Source organism: Rhipicephalus microplus, chromosome 4 (assembly GCF_043290135.1).
Source record: "Rhipicephalus microplus isolate Deutch F79 chromosome 4, USDA_Rmic, whole genome shotgun sequence".
NCBI classification, from domain to species: domain Eukaryota; kingdom Metazoa; phylum Arthropoda; class Arachnida; order Ixodida; family Ixodidae; genus Rhipicephalus; species Rhipicephalus microplus.
In genome coordinates, this window is record NC_134703.1 from 1,917,013 (window position 1) to 1,936,715 (window position 19,703).

The following is a 19,703-nucleotide window of genomic DNA, read 5'->3' on the forward strand; positions in this document are numbered from 1 at the left end:
TCTTATATGATCAAAGAGAGTAGAGTATGAATTTCGCTTTCGTTTAGCATTATGCGAATGCAGAGGAACCTTGAGAATTTTCTTAGTTATTTATTATTATCCGTTAGCTGCTGCTTGTTTTAAATTTGGCAGCAATTTCGGCTTGTATAGGCTTGTGTTGCTCGCTATATTGTCCAAGGGAAAGAAATCGGTCGGGCCCACGAGCGCTTCTGAACAATGCGACGCAGTGGATACCACGATAAACTTTTCACGCCGTCACGCCACATAAATTTCAATCCTCTTCAATAAACGGAGTGGTCATTTTGCGGAGGGAACAGAGTGCTTAATCGTGATTTACTTAGATCACATGTCTTTTACATCCTTTCATTTATTTTGTTATTGTTGTTGTTGTTATTGATCCACATATTTTATCACTCGACCTCCGTTCTAACGGGTTGAGTTGAGCAGGCTTTAGGTGACAGAAATGGCCGGTGCTTGTCCTTCACTTATGTGAGAGCTTTCTTTCTACTTTCGAGTAAACGATGATATAAAGATTTGTAGCGTCCTCCGTTGGCAATATATTCAGTGTCACTGCTGGCTCGCCAAATTGACCATCGCTGTGGATACTGCGTCAGAGCCAATAACGCCTTCTGCACATACCATGCAGCGTTATTTTTATTACCGTAAGTAAACAAATGTACAAAAACAACGTGAAAAAAAAGCGCTTGCTGCCATACAGACTTAAAAAAGAAAAACTAAACAGAAAACAGTTGCATACTAAATACCACCGACATGCGAGTGAATGTCAGTTGTCAGTTCACAAATAAAAAAATTGATGTATGCTTTACCTTAGAGTATTGCACATTTTTTCCTCTTTAAAATAACAATTTATGAACATCGTAAATAAGCGTTGAGTGCGACCATCTAAGAAGTACACAAGCACACCTTTTTCTTCAGAGTGCAAAATATCAAGCGGTCATTCTCACCCACATCGAAGCGTGCGTGTGGAAGAAGGCCTCCATAATAAAGAATTGTCGTATTAGTGTTCTAATGTTTTTCAGAGATTGCAAAAGTGCCGGAGCAATTTGCGTGACAAAGTGTAATCTGTCAGAGCTATTTCGTCGAGTTATGAGCAAATGTTTTAAAAGATTTATTTCATAAAAGCATTATATGGCTCATTAGATAGAAAAGATTTGTGCCAAATAAGTACCGCTTGATTTCTATTGAAGACCATATCCACGGATCTCACAGTAAGCGTATTGGCGTATATTTGCTATGCATTCACTCTAACGTTTGAGTCATATAGCGTATAGAGAGGTTTACCTTTTTATACAGAGTTTTGCATACAGTGTTTCAGAAAAGAATGGGCAGTGAAGTAAGCAACAATTTCACGTATTCCTAGTTCACTCACGCTTGTCTTTCTTGCATTCTCGCACAATATTTAGAAATATATGAAGACATCTGGTGGAGACATGAAGTGCATAGTTACGTGGTCTTATGAAGCTCTGTACAGAGATTTGTACAGCAGCCAGCACAAACACTACCTTAATATAAGACCTAGCAATAACCCAGATGACACCCTCCTCCCCCCCCCCCCCACACACACATACACAGTAATGATAGAAGTCAGAAAAGTCTTGAAGAGCATGCAAACAGGCAAAGCTGCTGGTGAGGATCAGGTAACATCAGATCTGCTGAAAGATGGGGGACATATTGTGTTAAAAAAACTAGCGACCCTGTTTACGAGGTGTCTCCGGACAGGAAGAGTGCCAGAATCTTGGAAAATGCTCATATCACCCTAACATATAAGAAAGGAGATAACAAGGACTTGAAGAGTTGCAGGCCGATCAGTTTGCTCTCCATGGTAAACAAGCTACTTACAAAGGTAATCGCTAACAGAATTAAGACAACATTAAAATTCAATGAACCAAAGGAACAAGCAGGATTTTGAACAGGCTACTCAACAATCAAACACATTCATTCTATCAATCAGATAATGAAGAAATGGTCAGAATATAGCCAACCACTATACAAAGAACTTATAGATTATGAAAATGTGACTCAGTAGAAATATCAGCAGTCATGCGGAATCAGGGCGTCGACGAAGCACGTATAAACATCGTGGAAGAAATCTACAGGTGGATCAACTGCAACTGCTACCATATTGCTTCATAAAGAAAGCAATAGAAAACTAATCAAGAAGTGTGTAAGGCAAGAAGTTACAATCTCCCAATGCTATTTACCTCGTGCATGCTTACAGGAGATTTCGAGAGGCCTTAAATGGGAACAGTTAGGGATAAGAGTTAATGGAGAGTACCTTAGTAACCTGCGCGTCGCCGATGATATTGCATTGCTGAGTAACTCAGGGGACGAATTGCAACTCATGATTACGGAGTTAGACAAGGAGAGCAGAAAGATGGGTTTTAAAATTATTCTGCAGAAAATGAAAGTAATGTACAACAATTTCGGATGAGAACAGCGCTTCGATATAGGTAACAGCGCACTTGAAGTTGTAAAAGAATATGTCTGCTTTGGAGAGGTAATAACCGCGTAGCTGAACCACGACACTGAACTAACTAGAAGAATAAGAATGGGGTGAAGCACATTTGGCAAGCATTCTTAAATCATGATCGGTAGATTGCCGCTATCCCTCAAGAGGAAGGTATATAACAGCTGCATCTTGCCGGTACTTAGCTATGGAGCAGAAACTTGGAGACTTACAAAGATGGTCCAGATTAAATTGAGGGCAACGCAGCGAGCGATGGGAAAGAAAATGGTAAATGAAACCTTAAGAGACAGGAAGAGAGCAGAGTGGACTAGGGAACAAACGGGGCTTAAGGATATCATAGTTGAAATCAAGAAGAAATGGACATTGGCCGGGTATGTAGCACGCATACAGGACAACCGATGGTCATTAAGTATAACTAACTAGATTCTCAGAGAAGGCAAGCGAGTTAGGGGGAGACAGGTTAGGGGGGCAGATGCGATTAAGAAGTTTGCGGGTATAAATTGGCAGCAGTAAGCACAGGACCAAGTTGACTGGCGGAACATGGGATATGTCTTTGTTCTGCAGTGGACGTAGTCAGCCTTATGATGATGAAAATGATGATGAAGAGGATGATGATGACCATGATGATTATAATGATTATGATGATGATGATGATGATGATGATAATGATGATGAAGCTCTGCACCACTGTATACCTAAAATCCTCTCTCGTTTCGTTTTTTACGAGCTTCTTTTTTCAACTCTTTAGGGCTACGTTTCATGCTTCTATAATAGACGCTGGTTCTTGCGTTTACTAAATGAAGGATGAGGGAAAAGATCACACCATATCCGCGAGGTAAATGTTGACGAGTGGGGCGAAGCAGACGGGTGGATGGATGGATGGACTGAAGGACACTTCGCCTCACTCATCATCATTTACTCCGTGGATCTGGTGAGACATCCGTTTTATTGACATGCAATGCATTGCAACTAGCTACTACTACGACTACGATGACGCGGGACATACGAACCACGGCGCACGCATCTTCGCCCCTAAAGATCTGCCACACGTTTGTCGCTGTGCTAAGTTGTCTTGCAATTTTTTTCTTGTTACAAAATCACAATATTTACTCTTTTAGAAATCTTGGAAGTACCAGCTGAAAGGCAACGTTACAGACCGAAGGTGCAGTGTCTGCGTTCGCGTTGGCGTGAAAATGTAACGGCTAGTTTTTTTTAACTTTCTGAAAGACATAATATTTAATAATAAGAAGTATTGCTATTGACTCTGACATTCAGTAGTACTCCTGAAGTATTCATGCCGTTGGCAGTACATGTAATTCAGTGTTACACAATTGGATCTCATCATGTGCACCAACACACCGGCTTACATTGCCGTCAACGTATAGCTAAAAAAATTGATAATGATGATTTTCACAAAAGCAAATAAATGTGGATCTAGAGCATGCGTAAATTTTATTCTAAGAGGACAATTTCTGTTATCTAGGTTTTGGTTGAATGCTCTACACTGCGGTTAAAAGAAATTGATTAGAAAAATATCGAAGAAAGAGGAAACAGAAGAAAACGTTCTTACATAAGCAGCTACAGGACAAAATCTTCCATTATCGTTGTTCAAAATCCCCTAAAGACTACCCTTCTTTATTTTCAGAGACGCTTGTGTTTACGTGTTTATTCACTGCACGACTTTTATGCTTCAGTAGTCTGGAATGTATGTTAAGTTGAACAAAACACTTCAAGTAGGAAACGCCGTGATCAGATAACAGGTAGTATGTGGTTAAAGAGGCATCACCGTTGAGTTATCGATATTGTATCACGGTGTAAAGAGTAACTTTAGCAAACCGCAACGAACCGGCTAAAGTAAGTTCCATAACAATCGTACGCTCTTGCATGTCTATACTAATAGGACCCCAGAAGTTCAATTACCTTCCTACCATAAGCTCGTCTCTAAAGCTGACTCAAACAAAATGAAGCGCTATACAATATGCAGTGTTATGAGCAAACTACAATGATCCAGCCAAACAGCTTATCGAAGATAACCGACAGCCCAAACGTAAGTTTTTTTTTTTCAAAACCTTACCTGTAATACCAACATCCCTTCATTTAGAGGTTTTACTAAAATGTCTGGGTCATTTTCTGTTTGTAGGCAATCGCGATAGATAGCTGGAATACCTTAAACAAGATGGAAGAAACAATTTGAGAGCACCATTTCTGTAGCCCACAAGTAACATAAAAAGTTTTCGGAAGCCGTGGTTCATTTGCTTCTTTGAAGCGCCGTACGTTTGGTCTTGGAGCAAGAAAGCTTTAGCACTGTAAAAAGACGTGGCTTTGACCACTTCACAAATGAGAGCGGCTGTTTTTGTTGCGGCGATCTTTACTTTATTCTCGAGTATGGGTCATACTTGTTGGTGAATTTATAGTAGGAGTTTAACGAATAAAAGTAAAGAAGCGAAGGGGCATGGGCAGGCATCGATCGTCACGTGCAACGTGCAGCCCAACAGGCATAAAAACAGAGTTCTACTCTCGCCGACATGGCTACAGTAGGTGCTAACTGGCGCTCCCTCGTTTAATTCACATATATAGCCCATAAACTGGATGTTGGGAAGCCGCCGTGCCAGCTCAGTTGGTAAAGCACCAGACGTGTTATTTCAGGGCCGCAGGTTAGGTTCTTGCCTGGGGCAAGTTATTTTTGCATCCACTTTTATTTCTTCCCATTTTAAATTACGAATACCTAATATACCATCTCCTTTATTTCACTTGGCATATTTGTCTGTTATATCTCATAAATATTGTGTCTAACGAAGAAGTACGAGTCCTTAATTGTACACTTGTTTCCTTCGTGCACACTAAGTACATTTACACGTACTGTAGGATCTATGCAACGCATTGTCTCGCAAACAGAAGATGTAGCTTCTTGAAGTTAGCTGAAAATGGGTGTTTGTTAAATTTCGATCTTTACTCATTCTCGGTCACTTTCTTTCGCAAACTATTCGCTACATCGCGAAGCTGTCAAAGTTGTACAGAGTGATAGGGCATAAGAAGTAGCACAGGAGCTTACTTTGTTTTTCTCGATGCATGCGTATTGGTTATTCTTGTTTCTCTCTAAGCATATTCAGGTGTTAGAGTGCACAACGTTGGGCACATATATTGTGCACGAAATGCGAATACATCTTTTCGTAAAATGAAACAAAACATAGCTGGCGAACACGTACAACTTTTTATTCTGGACCATTACAATGCTATAGTAAGTTGAACTACGCTGTCAAGTCGGAACCCCCGCCTACTGCGCAGTTTTTTTTTTCTAAGTGATAGTACGGAAATAGAAAGATTCATGCATAAAAAGCACCAGCCGTGACATCTCTAAAGTTGGCGCGAACTCAACCTAGGTAGAACCACTTTTGTTGGTCATGAATAAAACATTGTTTTTTTTTTCAAGTAGCGCTAAGAAGTCTTGCAAGGTCAGCGGAAAGAGACAACAACGATTTCTTTTGTGACGTTGAACAGCCATTTGGTGAGTTCTTGTTTACGTTCTTCTAGAGTTCTTATTTGAGTTTTCAATTTTCAGCTATTATTCTTTTGTGGAAAGTTCAGGATATAAAAAAATAATGATTATGAATTTCTACGAAGAACATAAAAGTTTGTAAAAAGTTATTGTAACACGCTGTCAATTTTCGTATGTTGGGGCTGCCGCGAAGGTAGGTAGCCAGTGCGTTGTAGAGATCGTGTCGCTATTTCTGTTTTGTTTTTCAATGTAGTTCACCAGGAGAAGTGGAGCGTTAATCTTGTACAAACATTTTGGCGATTAGAATAGAAATAGCGCAGGTGGAAACGTATGCTCTTGTCGAATGAAGCAAAAAATAAAAATTTTGTGCTTCTGAAGTTTTGAATGGAGAAAGATAGCAGCAGCTCAGCCAATGGCAGCGTAGTATTCACGAAGCAATTCACACGATAGAGTCATTCCGAAAGAAAAGCTTGCTGAAAATTATAGTAATGATCATATTTGCAAAAGCTCAATGAGAAAAATAATTTTTACCTAAATATTTTACTCAACAAAACGTGAATAACAATCATGCAGAAAAAAAAGTAAAGTGCGATGAAAGGTACATGGTGGGACATAGGCGATGTTCATGAAATTATATATAGTTGATCAAGATCGCTGCATGGGATGCTGTGCGGCCGCATCATGATGACTCTCCACTCACGGTGCTTGGATAGTCGTCCACCGGGTAATTCAATAGTGTTTCTAACAGCGATAATAATTGTAACAGTGATACGCTTCTAAGAACGATAATAATTCAGACCTAGTTACGGTGTCCTTCGGCACCATTTTCTAGAATTTGTTTGGCTCTTCACAACGCTTGCGCCGACCCCTTTGGGTAATGGTGTACCTCATTGAACTTAATCTTATGTGTTAATTTTATCATCCTTAGTTTTCTGTGTGTGTGTTGAGGCAGACAGCGATGGACCGTTAAGAAAATGAGCGGCAACGCTAACAATGATAGCAAGGTGTAATTCGACATCCCGGATTGGCTAGGAGAAACCGCAGCTAGAGGCCCGTAAATAGTATCTGGGTAAAGGTAAAACAAAAACGAGTGAACACGGCCATCCTCCAAAGCTTTAATTCGCCGTTAATTGCGGAAGATATTTGTCGGCTCCACAGAAAGAGCAGTCAACACCACGAAGGAAATTGAAAGGCCTTCCAATCATGCAATACTTGGCGATGTTGCCTAATTAAGTAGGTGACTTGGCTGAAAAAAAAAAGAAACAACGGTTGTTATAAAACCGTGCCCTAGATTTGCCTGAGCAGTCAACTAAGACATCGCGTCACATATAAATGCTAAAAAAAAGTGGTTTAATATAATAAAGTTTGCACTAAAAAATAACTGATGAGACTTGAATCAATGGAAAACTGCAGCCGTGCTTTCAATTCGACGAATATGACTGGCCGAATCATCATGTTATGGAGGTGGTAGCTTGGACCTAGGGTGTTCAGTACATGCTATCAATAATGACGTATTTGGGGTGTTCTCATCATACCAGGAATTCCTTGCTCGGTTCTTTGCTTGCACTATCGTTGCGCGCCCAGCACTTCCATGTCACAAACAAAGTACGAGCTATATGCGTGAAATACTGTTCTTAATAGGAAAATGATGTGACGCAGTTTTCAGAATTGTCCCTGCTTAATGACCCAAAACCACGACGTGATTACGAGGGACTCCATAACTGAGGGCTCCGGAAATTTCATTCGCTGATGGCTATCTAATGCGCACGTAAATATAACTACACGGGTCTTAAAGAAATTAGCTTCTACCGAACAAATGGTGCACAGTAGTTTTGAGAAAAAGGAAATTCACGCGTTCGAGCTGATGGCTATTGTTTTGTGACAAAAAAAGTGCCACAACTGCGCCTCCAATTTTTAAAGTACACGATAAAATATCACAGATTTATTCAGTAAACACACTAATCAAATTAATAAACATTACATTGTACATGGAATAAAAAAACGTAACGTATTTATACAACTATAAATTAAAGTAATTCTTTGGCGTCAGAGGTGCTGTATATGTGGAGCAGTACCCGTTACAGAAGGCCTCGCACTACTCGCAACCAAATTAGGTATTGAAGCATCTTCTTTTTTCCATTGGTCAGATTGTTTCGAGATGAAATCTGTAGAGACGTTAACGGTGAATATGATTTAATGTTTTATTGATTGCTGCAACCAAACTAGGGGTTGAACACTAAGCATTTTTAACTACGAGAAGCATGGACGTACGCGCACCACTGATCACATCACCTAATGAATGTAAACCATTTTGACATGTGATCATATATATACTTATACAGTTCTAATGCTGGATAGAAACTAGCGTTCTGAATACGTTCTCCCGCCTTAATGAACACCCGCTGTGTAGTTCTGTATAGTTGAGTGCTGCCACAACAAGGCAATTTTTGTTAGAGTGTTGGTCTATAAAAGGCATAGCATCTACTAGTTGTATTGACAGCTTTACTGACGGCATCGCACATCCAAATCTAATAGTTTCAATACCAAAATATTTACGTTTAAGTTTGCCATGAACTACATACATTAACATCATCGCATATACGACTGAAGTTTTCATACACGCCATGACGGCTACTTTGTAATGACATCCATCTTGTGAGCTTCGTGTAGCTAGTTTTATTATTCACGAGAAATATCTAAAGTTGACATGTAAATACAGTTGTGCGCCGGAAAGAGGATCCTGAATAGTGCAAGTAGGTTGAAAATACTCCAGTGCGTGACTTTTTATAGATCCACTCTTAATATCATGCGTTAGTACTTTGGTATTATTTCGATGAACCAACCATTAGTGGTCTTCGATTTACACCACAACTGCAATGTCTACCAGCCATAATATAACCAGCTGCGTCTCTTTCAAACTTTGGTAAATTGGGTACCCCTTATGTGCTTTCAGATAGAAAAAAGCAGCCGCTTGTCTTACAACAAATAAAAGTGCGAGCCTAAACTAATAAAATCGCATGTACAGCAATCACTGTCCAGTGGTGTTATTGAATCTATCTGAAAAGAATTACACACTATATATGTAAAGATGTTGATATATAAACGGACAAGAAAAGATTATGGAGTGCTGCACCATTTCCCGTTTTTGCTACAAAGAAGCTGGCTACAAAGGTACCGCCCTCGAAAGGACCACTTGGCTTAACGAAGCTCCCACAGCGTGCGAAGCTACGTAGACGCCACGAGGAGGCCCAATGATTAAAGGTTCACTCAGAGTGGTTCATGCACGCATGTTGTTTTATGTGCCCTTGGCAGTGCCATAGAGTTTCCCAACTATAACTAGAGGGAACTGTGGCGCTGCGATAATCCAGCCACCATGGTAATGATGGGTAGTACACGGATTTGCCTAATCTTCGTTGTTGCAAATTTCAAAGCAGTCATGTCTTTGCTTATCGTCTTGTTTTCGTTAGCTTTCAGATAAAAGAAGCAACCAATCAGAACATCGTAATTTGATTAGAAGTGGGGAACATAAAAAGGTTAAGGTAATGATGCGTAACTGTAGAACCTTTACTGAACTTAATCTTGCCGCAAAGTTAATTCAGGCCATACGGAGCCCAGTGGAGCCGAAAGAAGAAATTTTAGAGAAATCTGTGCACTGCTCATCATTCTCTTGCTGACTGAAGCGCCGTGCGTTGCAGCTCCCATAGACACTAGTGCCAGAGTTCCCTGTAGTGTAACTCTAGGAAACTATGGGCAGTACCAATTAGGGAGAATTCATGCACTCGTGGGTTGCCTGCAAAAGTAAGGTTTATTCTAAGCGAAAAAAACAACAAAATCTAAGCAGTAAATGAGAACACAATTGCGGTCGCTGTCGCGAACGCAGGGCGGGGTATTTTTGAATCCGATAGCAGGCTCAATTATCTATTAGCATAATTAATGAAAATTAATTCATCGAGTTCACGGAAGTATAGTGAGCAGCTAAAAGCACTGCTGCACGTGGCGAAGCACATGTCGACCGCACGTTTCTTTTTACGTGGCCCCTGAGATCCGCTTTGGCAAACTGGCGTGAAATAAATCGTATTGGCCCTATTTAAAAGTTTATTCTATGCATTACATATCGGATCATAACATTACTTAAACTAACTGACAGCAGATTTAACAAAAATTGACGTAGTTTGTTGAAACATCGTTAGCAGAACGAATTGTTGCATCCCTTGGCTGTGAAGATCACAGCCTAGAACTCTCTTTTTCGTAGGGTGCTAGTATACCAGCTCCCCCGACTGCTTTAACCCTAGCAAAAAAATAAAAAAATAAAAACACAGTTTTATCTTTGTCACTGTAAGTCATTTTTGTCTCTTTTGTCTCTGTGAAACATGTATACAGAAAGCATTTGGCTAAGATCGTAGAGGGCGTTTGAGAAGTGGCAGCAGGAGCTGGACAGGCGAACGCAGCGCTGCAACAACTCTAGGCTAAGCTGCTTCAGTTCATGCCTCGTGAAGAGCTGATGATGTTGCTGTAATGCTGGGAATTGTTCTTCACCAAACATTATATATATTTGTATATGTAACAAAAAGCGCAGTAACTTTTCTTTACCTACGCATCAAATACTGAAACACAGCACGTAATTACAAGATACATCGGCATTAAAACGGCCTGAAACAACGTTGATTCATCTTAAATTGTGCTGCCTCAGACCAGCGAAATCATCATTATCATCATAAGCCTGACTACGTTCACTGTAAGACAAAAACCTCTCCCTTGTTCTGCCAGTCAACTCCCTCCTCTGCTTGCTGCGGCCATTTTATACCCACAAACTTCTTAATCTCAGCTGCCCATCTAACTTTCTGTCTCCCCCTAACCCGCTTGCCTTCTCTGGGAATCCAGTTAGTTACCCTTAATGACCAGCGGTTATCCTGCCTGCGTGCTATATGCCCGTCCCATGTCCAATTCCTCTTCTTGATTTCAACTATGATATCCTTAACTCCGGTTTGTTACTTGATCCACTCTGCTCTCTTCTTGTCCTTTAAGGTTAAAGCTATCATTTTCCTTTCCATCGCTCACTGCGTTGTCCTCAATTTAAGTTGAACCCTATAAGCTGTACCTGCAATATAAAAGGTACAAAATAGTCCCTTCAGGACAGCCTGTGAACACGGTGCGGCATTATTGACTCTGCTTCCAACTTTGCTGTTCTTCATATCTACTTCATTTTTTTTTTAGAAAACTCATCAATATTGTTCGTGGAATCGGCCTTAAAATGCGGGCCCAAAAAAGGCGAAAACTGCAAGTCATGAAAAAACAAACGTTAGAAGACGAATGCGCTGGGCGAAGTACTTATTCTGCATGACAAGCCGTCATCATGAGATCAGAAAGAAAGCTTGAAGTGCTCTCGGAAAATAAAGTTTCTCTTATTTACCTCCATCGACGAATTGACAAATGATCTGAAGACGAAGAAGAAAAGAGACAAGAAACATCACATGCATCCTGATTCCCCGCCGTTCGCCAAATTTCGTCTCATTCATCTCGCTCCCTTCATCAACCCCAGGCCGTGTCAGCACTTTGTTCTAGGTCTGCGCGCAAGCAGCTTTCTTCCCCGCTTTTCTATTCGATAGCTACCGTCTTTGCTTAAAACGCTGGCTCGGCTAACCGTCTCGTGTTTTACATTCGAACCTTTGAATCCATATTTACAGGTTCTATTTATATTTGTTCTTTAATTGTGCTTTACCCGCATGACAAGACCAACTTTTCGACCTGCCTCACTTTATTGCTCTGTAAGCTATCATATTTTGGTATTCTCTTGAGCAACATTTTCTTTTCCTGTCCCTCTAGCTTTTCTACTGCCACCATAAAAGAAAATGAAATAACTATGAACGCGAAAATAATGCTGCTGATAGTATTCAGTGTCTAACGTTCCATGTTTGTTTGATTTAAATATTTTTTCATACATTTTTATGTCTTCACATTTCCATAACAATTATCTCATACAACATCCCCTATACTTTCCTTGACCTGCTTGTTGGTTAGATCTCATAATTATTGTGCATAAATAAAGAAATTATTGCACAACGTCTAAGCTTCTTGCGTCACCACGTGGCAGGCGTTGGATGTGTGTTCTTTCTCGCGAGAAAGCAGAGTGAACCCAATTGAGGTAGCGCAAATCTGCTATGCACAATTCTTGACAATATGGGCATAGAGGAGACGTGTTTGAAATTGCTTGTATGGCCCCAATTCATTTAAATAGTGATTATTCATTCATTAATTTAGCACAATGATTTAACATAACAATGCTATAGCGGCTAACCGTCAAATCATCGCGCCGGAACGCGTCAAAAGTATTGTGGAAGCTGGAACCCTTTACATCATAATTTTCGTGCAGTGCGGAATGCAGATGAATTAGACGGGTTGTCTTTTTACTTGTCCATAACGAAAGACATCGTAAACAAGGAAGACCAGTTATGTGAGAGCTATCTTTAACTGGAGCTTTAACATGCTCCTAACTCTTATAAGAAAATGCAATGGACTCTCTAGACGCACCTATCCAACTAGCCCAAAAGCCATACATTTATAAATGGGCGATTACCGCCTAAATTGTTCAGAATGTGTATTCATTAACCTGTGACTTTCAGCTTAAGCTGCTTCAGGTGATATAGCTGATGTAAACGCTATTTTTATTACTCTCAGGCAGCTGTCCCTCTTATTACGTCGAGGACTCCTGTGGTTATTGGTTCACCTGGTGTAACAAATTACACTTGTGGTTAGTGTACTGATCAACTTGGGGCAAGTATACATGTTGACATCAATATAAATGGCATAGCTCTTCCGCGAAGCACGGGCAGAATGACGGCACTAAGACCGGGTTCGAATATCGCGGCACAATGTCCCCTCGTTTGTTTCACTGCGCTGCATCACTCCCTCGTGCCGGGGAGGTAAACTAATCCTGAGCCTACCCAGCCTCTGAGATTGGCGGAGAAGCTCGCTTTCAGCGTTAAGATGGTTGTTTTCTTACTGCGTTAAAAACGTTCCACCTCAACAGATCGCAGTAGTGGTCCGCAGTGATTCCCAAATGGATGTGCGTGGACCCCGCAGTCTGTGAGGACATTTTTCGGGGTCCTCGAAACTCTATATTGAAAGTAGAAGCTCTGCAGATTACACGTATGTTAATTATGGAAATCAATGTTATATGAAGCAAGCGCTTCACATAGGCGTTATGTGACTGGGGGAAATTTTTTATTGAAATAAAAACGCTAAAAATACCGCTAAACATGTCTACAAACGTTGTACGCACGGCCTTATGTTACACAGCCGAATGTGTTTTATATTGCGCGTTGTTTGCAGTCACATAACGATTTCAACCGCAACACGGGTATACAGTACCAACACCAGAAGCAGTCTGCTTATATGTAGCGCTTGTGGTTTCGAGAATGGTAGCTCTAGCTAGGGCTACCATTCTCGCAAGCACAATCCTTAAGGAGCTTCGCCCCTAAAACCATTCGGCATCGGTGTCACAAGTGGCCTACATTAAGTGTGCTATTAGTTACATCGTTTTCAGCATCGTACCCAAGCACGCGCACCTTTGGCTGCGATGTGAGAGGCGTAGTTCATCTCGTCGCAGCCATGGCGACAAGCACCCGTGCATTAGTGTCTCTTGAAACCTTCCACGTGCATCACCCATGAGTAACTTTAGGAAGGCGCCGACAGTGGAAACGTGAGATAGCTCGCATTCGCCTGGCCGATAGCGCAGTCCGGGCACAAAAACAGGCATGGGAGGCCCGGTGCCGGCAGCAACAGCGTATCGATGATCCGGCAGCCTTCCAAGCCTGGCTTAATCGGGAACGGCAAAGCAAGTGCCGGTGGCGGGTGGATCCTGCAAACCACGCCGCCCAGTTGGCTCATGATGTAAAACGCTTGCAAAAAAGTCATGCCTAACAATGAGTGCGTGGTTATTGAAGAAAGGCAAAAGACACTTAATTTTTTTCTCCATGTAGGCGACACGGCGCAATGCGTATACGCCGAACAAATGCCGTTGGGGCGTCAACGTGATGGTTGCGGGAGTGCGCTCGCTAGGCCGAACGCCTACTTTCGGCGGGAGTTCTCCAGCGGCACTTTGGCTTCGGCTGCGAAGTCTACGACCGCCTGTGGTTCGAGAACAACCACTGTGCATAACGCATTGCGAAATGCATTAATTCGCGCATAGACCTCCTCCATGACCGCGACAATGTGAGGCACAATGTATGACATGTAATGTAAACACCGTGGTAACCCCCAGCAAAACGTGTGTCTAACCACATTAAGAAGCACGAACATGTAACCAATATATGTGTAAGACTTCAGTGCCACTTCGGGTTGAACCCTCTGCTAAACACCGAACCGCACTTTTCAGCTTTTGCTGGTGAATCATTCATATGAAGTGCTTGGGCTGTGATATTTTAGGAGCTTGCTCCTTCTGCTCGTGGCTGGTATTATGTCAGCGGCGGGTACACCAATGTTTTCTGTACACTTGTGTGGTCGCACTCAAGGTCACCTCTCTGGTGATTCCAGCAATGCTCACTACATAGCGCTCAGATAGCGCTCAGCCCCCAAAATGTTAGTTTTCGATGCCCCGCGCACTTGCCTCCTGAAAGTGGATTTGAAAGAAAGGGAAGAGAAACGTCTGTCGTGGTAACTGTCTATCGCTGAGGAGGTCGCTTCAGCAACGCCACACGGGAAATGGGTAGTGGGGGAGAGAAAGGAATGTGAAAGAAAGAAGGAAAGTGAAGGGTGTCAGTGGTGCTTGGTCTGGCTGCGTACGGATGAATGGATAAATAGATATGGCTGTACCCTTTAGATCGGGCGGTGGCTAGCGCCACGAAGCCGTAATTCCTAATGAACCAAAAACTATATTTATTTTTTTCCTTAAAACGTGAGTTAGAGGATTCGTACTTTGCAGTGAAGAGTTTAATTTTCACTCGTGCCTTGACTTTAGCCACCAATCAGATAACCTCATTCTAGTTAAGTCTACCCGCTTAAAGTTTATTTTGCCCTCCCGGTCTCTAAACCCCAGTGCTTTGAAAAACTCTGCGCCATCATCCTGAACTATAGGGTGAAGCCCTTTACAGAACATTATCAAGTGTTCGGCAGTTTCTTCTTCCTTTCCACACGCACTGCATACTGTGTCTACCCCTTCGTATTTGGCCCGATATCTCTTGGTTCGCAGTACTCCCGTCCTGGCCTCAAACAGTAGAGAACTACCCCGAGTATTATCATAGATGCTTTCCTTGGCAATTTCTTGCTTAAAAGTTCGATAGATCTCTAGTGCGGGCTTCTTAATAATGCCCATTCTCCACATGTCAGTCTCCGTTTCCTTCACTTTCTTCTTAACCAATAGTTCTTTTTGGTTTGGCCACCTGCTGTTTTTACCAGTCAGTATTTACCAGTATTTACCAGTCAGCTTCCTGGTTCGCTTTCTCCATTTTGTATCGACATTCTTCATGTATAAGTAGCTGAAAACTTTCCTAGCCCAACGCTCTTCCCCCATTTCTCTCAATCGCTTCTCAAATTTTATCTTGCTTCTAGCTTCCCTGCCCTCAAATGATGTCCATCCCATATCACCTTGTACTCCCTGATTTGGTGTATTCCCGTGAGCTCCTAAAGCAAGCCTCCCTATTCCACGTTGCTTAATTTCTAATCTTGCTTGAACTTCTGATCTCATGCACAAGACCGCATTGCCGAACGTCAGCCCAGGAACCATGACCCGTTTCCATATTCCTCTCACAACATCATACCTATTGTAATTCCACAGCGCCCTATTTTTCATGACTTCTGCATTCCTGTTACCTTTAGTCGTGACGTATATTTTCGTGTTCCCTCAGAAACTCGGTCCCATTGCTTATCCATACGCCCAGATATTTGTATTTATCTGTTATCTCTAGCGTGACCTCCTGTATTCTAAGCTCACTACCTTCGTTGTCATTGAAAATCATGACTGCTGATTTTTCCTTACTGAATCTAAAATCTAACCTATCTCCCTCATTACCACAGATGTCCATCAATTTCTGCAAATCTTCCTTGTTGTTGGCCATTAGCACTATATCATCTGCATATATTAATGCTGGTAGTGCCTGATCAATAAGTTTTCCTTGTTTGACTAAAGAGAGGTTGAAGCCCAGTCCACTTCCCTCTAATTTTGCTTCTAATCCTTGTAGGTACATCATGAATAATAAGGGTGACAGGGGGCACCCCTGCCTTAGCCCCCGTTTTACCTCTGCAGGCTTGGATACCTGTTTTTCCCACTTTATAACTACCTTGTTACCTTTATTGATACCCTTTAAAAGATTAGTGACTACATCTTCCACGCCTAGTGTGTCCAGTATTTCCCACAATTCCTCTTGAACAACGCTATCATACGCTCCCTTGATATCCAAAAATGCTAGCCACAGGGGCCTGTGTTCTTTTTCTGCTATTTCGACGCACTGCGTCAGTGAGAACAGATTGTCTTCCAACCTCCTGTGTTTCCTAAACGAATGCGCGCATTAAAGAACCCCCTGGTGGTCAAAATTTCCGAGCCCTCCACTACGGCGTCTCTCATAATCAAAAGGTGTTTTTGGCACTTTAAACTCCGCATAATAATAATAATAATAATAATAATAATAATAATAATAATAATAATAATAATAATAATAATAATAATAATAATAATAATAATAATAATAATAATAATAATATATTATTATTATTATTATTATTATTATTATTATTATTATTATTATTATTATTATTATTATTATTATTATTATTATTATAGATAGATAGATAGATAGATAGATAGATAGATAGATAGATAGATAGATAGATAGATAGATAGATAGATAGATAGATAGATAGATAGATAGATAGATAGATAAAAACCCTCAATGTGCTGGCTCTGTGCAAAGCTTGCTGCTCAACATTTTAAAAACGATAGTCTTTCTTGGGGACCTTCGATGCAAAAATTTTCGTCTGTCTGTCTGCCTGCCTGTCTGTCTGTCTGTACACATGTCTGTTTGTCCAGCCTTAATGGTTCTGGGTACTTTGAACGGCACCAGCCGAAACTGCAAATGGCCGACCCCATCCGCAGCGTCCACCAATATTGCTCAAAGTTTAGCGTTCATACTTGTGCGATCGTCAATTAAAACGCAATTATTGCCCATATATGAGGCACCATAACATCACGTATATTCTGTATATGCGTCTTTTACTAGAAAAGGCATACATAAGTAATTCTAAGGCTCGTAGCATTTATCACGCTGCACTGACCAGGTGACGCTTGCACGGAAAGGGGAGTGTTTCCAACGCTTTGATTAGACGACACGGTGGTGGCACCTACCCGTCGCCTTGCATCGCCTTGCTCTGAGACGTGCGCGCACGCCTGTCTCAGAGCTGCGCGTTCCGTTTTTCAAGAAAACTGCCAGATAGCGCTCGTATCTCACGTGTGACGTGACTAGTTGCGCTCGTTCGCCTCTGCTGCACGCTGGAGGCACTCTAACGCAGCGCCTCCCGAACACCATACACCGATTTTCTTGCGCAGATCATCAAATAAATGTTTTGTTCACTCTTCACTCTCTCCTCACGCAAGACTATCATCTTTCGATGACATTTGCAGATTAACATGCAGATATGGAGCCTGTTTTTTGCACAGCTATCGTTGCAGTATCTTGTGACATATGCACCCTAGTATACTTTTCTAGCCTTGCATACCTGAAGCCACAACATACTGATAAGCTGATAAGGGGAAAATTGCGTGTCACTTTAGTTTCTTTGCAAGGGTGTAAAAATTAGAAAGTTCACGCTGCATGTTATGTTAATTTATGACGTCTAACTACAAGGGTTTGCTCCTCACATTCTCCAATAGACATGGCTAGTCCTCGCAACATCCCTGGCTCAGAACCACTAGCCTTGGTACTACATCGGTAGAACTGTTGATTTCAAGGCCGATATTTGTAACAATGAGAACATGTTTGCGTTTACCGTAATGATGCAGCTGCTAGGTGCATATCAATGTCGTTTGCTTGCGCATACGTGAAGCTCGCGTGCAAGGGTATATTTTTTTTTCTGAAACCTCAAGGTTAGTATATTAGGCGAAAAATATAAGAAGAAAATCTTTCGGAAAAGGAAAACTTAACTCAACCAAGAGTAAATGTAATGAGTGATGTGTGATTGTTGCGGAAAAAATTACATTCAGTGCAACAGTATGGACTCTAAAGCGCCATCATATCACTGTGTGATGCAGATTTACGGTCGAGTAAATTCTTGCTCAGAGAGAAAGCCTCAGGGCTCAGAAATGACAAAACCGTTTAAAGTAAGAAAAGAAAAGTAGAAACTTTAAGCATAATTAAGGGGGGGAAAAGAAACAAAGTTGCAATGCACACACCGAGTCTAAGCTGACAAACTAAACCATGTCCTACAAAATGTCCAGCTATAATGTGTGTGAGAATCAACAGTTACCGGTGGCGTTGATGGGGGCGGTGGATTGGTTGGTTGAGGCGGCGTACGCTGGCGATGTCTCAGCAGCTGGTCTCACGCGCTCACCAGCACGTCGACGGAAGACGACGTTGGTGGAAGACGAGGTAGCCCTTGCTTTCGCAAGAACTGCGACTGCTTACAGATGCTGGCTCATTCCGAGGAGGTAATCACCACCCGGAAGGTTTCAGCCTCCACGGGTAATTCGGGACCGGAGTCGAAGCCCGGACACCTGGGATGTGACCTTGAACAGTCAAGACCGGAACTCTGAAAGTCCGCGTACTTTCGAGTACACCATGGTCAGCTGGAGCGTCCTGGCCTTGCCTGACTTCACGCGTTCGGGTCCGGAACCTGACACCACAGTCGCGCGACAACCAGGATCTTCACTCCAGCCTGTTCGATATTATTGTTGTTCTTCTATTGTTAGTGGCGCATACCCACTTTGGGCGATTGGGCAAGAATCGAGTGGTTTTAAAATTTACTGTTCAGATTTGGAATGATGGAGGTATAACAGAAAGATTACCGATAGCCTAGGAAAGTGTGGTGCTTAATGTAATGCATACAAATATTTACATAAACGAAATTATTCTTAGAATAGAGCAATAATCTGATTTTATACGTATATAAATGTGTGAACATGTTAGGATAATGAAACTGGTTAATTAGTCAACCTATTAGTTTCATCAATATAGTCCCGGATGGCCGCGCATACTGTCGCATTATAGAAACCAGAAATGGAAGCTCCAAAAGACAAAATGACAGGCAGAGATAAGTCCATACCAATACTACGTAAAGGTATTTCTAATAGGGTTTTTCGTAATGTGTTAAACCACCTGCAGGTCAAAAAGAAATGATCTATTGTTTCCAGTTCATCACAAAACGCGCACAGTGGCGAAGGTGCCTGAGCAGACCTGTGTTTATAGAAATTTAGATTTGGTACCCGGCAACGCAGCCTTGTGATAGCTACTTCTTGTTTACGATTGCGGCTAAAGTCTCTTCGCCAGGGATATATTAAATGGCGATATTCCGTAGAGTTTGTTAGTGCTGTACCTTTAAAGACTTCCATAAGCGTACGTCTTCGGAATCAAGCAGCAGTCACATAAGCGGATGATGGACAGTGCGGTAGAATCGGTTCGCTGATTGACGACTTAGCTAAGGAATTGGCTATTTCAATTAAAAATAACCCTTTAGTTCCAGGCACCCAAACTAATTGTACTTTTCTCAAATGCACAGGTACTAGTGCACGGAACG

General features: G+C 41.7%; 1 long non-coding RNA gene across 1 annotated transcript; it reads right to left on the bottom strand.

The window, feature by feature from the left end:
- Positions 1-7,091: 7,091 nt before the first annotated feature.
- Positions 7,092-18,855, bottom strand: LOC142813840 (uncharacterized). Its single transcript, XR_012894697.1, has 3 exons — positions 18,438-18,855; positions 13,550-13,842; positions 7,092-7,230 (listed from the first exon to the last, which is right to left on the bottom strand). It is a non-coding gene; the product is annotated as an uncharacterized LOC142813840 (long non-coding RNA).
- Between the last annotated feature and the right edge of the window lie 848 nt (positions 18,856-19,703).